This window comes from Crocuta crocuta, unplaced genomic scaffold (genome assembly GCF_008692635.1).
Source record: "Crocuta crocuta isolate KB4526 unplaced genomic scaffold, BGI_CrCroc_1.0 scaffold750, whole genome shotgun sequence".
Classification (NCBI taxonomy): domain Eukaryota; kingdom Metazoa; phylum Chordata; class Mammalia; order Carnivora; family Hyaenidae; genus Crocuta; species Crocuta crocuta.
Window position 1 is genome coordinate 1002578 of NW_027529191.1, and position 2038 is coordinate 1004615.

The window sequence follows — 2038 nt, forward strand, 5'->3', positions numbered from 1 at the left end:
GGCTGAGTTTTGTTTTTTGCACCGTCTGTACCCTTCTGCTCTGGATTTGTTCAGGCAAACCCTGCCTTACAGAGGCTAAGCTTGCACGCTTATTGTACAAGCAGCCAGGTCTTGGGAGAAGCTTATGTGAACCTAGTTTTGAACCAGGAAGATGAGCCGCAGGAGGGATGGGGCTGGGAAGCACCCATCTGGCAGCGGACCAGAGATTAGAGGTCATGCAGCCTCAGGTGGGGCTGGGAAATGGAAACACCTGTTTTTCAGAGAAAGACAGTCAAGATTCAAAGCCGGACATAAGGAAGGCCTTTTAATTTTTATTGAAAAATTTTTAAAAACATTTATTCATTTTTGAGAGAGAGAGATAGAGTGCAAGTGGGGGAGGGGCAGAGAGAGAGGGAGACACAGAATCTGAAGCAGGTTCTAGGCTCTGAGCTGTCAGCACAGAGCCTGACGTGGGGCTTGAACTCATGAGCTGTGAGAACATGACCTGAGCCGAAGTCGGACGCTTAACCGACTGAGCCCCCCAGGTGCCCCAAGGAAGGTCTTTTAGATCTGGAAAGCGGAGGGGGCCTCTCCTTTTATTCTGCAGGAATAAAAGAACTTAAAAACGTGGCAACGGGCTAACCTTCCATACGTGCATCTGCGAAGCCTGAAGCATTTGAGAATATTTTGGAATCAACCTTCTATGGGATTAGTTTTGGGAATGTCTGCAGCAGGATGAGCAGTGACATGTGGGTGAGGAGCTAAGGCTCGCGTGCCCCTAGTGGCACCGGGGAGCCACGACGGGAGGCCGGTCCAGGCGCCCCCATGGCCCCCACACCGGTGCTGGGAGAGCTGGAACCCGAGTTCCGGGCCGTGCTCAGGGGAGGCGTCACTGCAGCTGTGGGAGTTGGTTCCAGACGACGTAGCTTTAGGGGTGGAGGTAACATCTATGAAAATCAGCCTCTTGTTTTCTAGATCTTTCTGTTGCTAATTTAGCACCTTCTTCAGTGCCTTTGGTGCCTCAGTGACCAGGAATACACTTTGGTTTAATGGAAAGAATTGTTCAGCTGATCTATTACTTTCCCAAATCTCTCTGCCTGCCCCAACTCAAACCAAAAATGAGTTACAAATTGTGTCATCTGAGCGTTTTTGCACAGAGGGACGTTGTGTGTCACCCATAGTCAAATAAAAAGGGAAAATTCCTCATTATTGCAAAATGCCTGTGGTTATTGTAGACTGGTCTTCCGGGAACTTGGGGTACTTTCCTTACGGTCGGTCGCTGTGCGGTGTTGCCTCCGACTCGCGGGAGCCAAGGCCCATGGTCATCGTGCAGAGAAGGGCGTCCACAATTTGTGTTTCTTTTTTTAAAAAATGTTTTTGTTCATGTGTATTTTTGAGCGAGAGCGTGAGCAGGAGAGGGGCAGAGAGGGAGACACAGAATTTGAAGCGGCTCCGGGGCGCTGAGCACACAGCCAAAGGCGGGGCTCGGACTCACAAACCACGAGATCATGACCTGAGCTGAAGTCAGACGCTGAGCCCATTGAACCACCCAGGTGCCCCTCGAAATGAGAACTAGGCCTTTAAATATAATCCAAATAAATTCCATAAACTCATATATTTTTGTCATCTGTCAGCCAAATTCCCTCCATAGGTATGAATCTCAAATGTCGCACTGAAAACAGTTACAGTACAACTTACACGATTTTAGGGGCGCACCTATTTTTAAAAGCACTGTCACCAGTACTAATTTGCACGGGTGTTCGCGGGGGAGGGGGTGGGCTTCTCCTTTTAGCGGCCACAGCGCCGCCTACGTGTCCTGAGCTCGCTGAGCTCCTTGGTTGACTGAGAAAACAGGCACTTTCTGCCCTTTAGACAATTTGGCAACAAAAGGGAAGACGGCAAGGGTCACAGCAAGGACTTTAGATGAAGGAGAAGCGCCTGCGCCTTCTGGCCGAACCGGAAGTAGTTCCCGGAAGTCACTGCAGGGGCCGCCGGGCTCCTCGCGGCCGCCACCCAGGCCCCGGCCCCGCTTCCCGGTCCCTCGGGCCCCGTCCGGCGC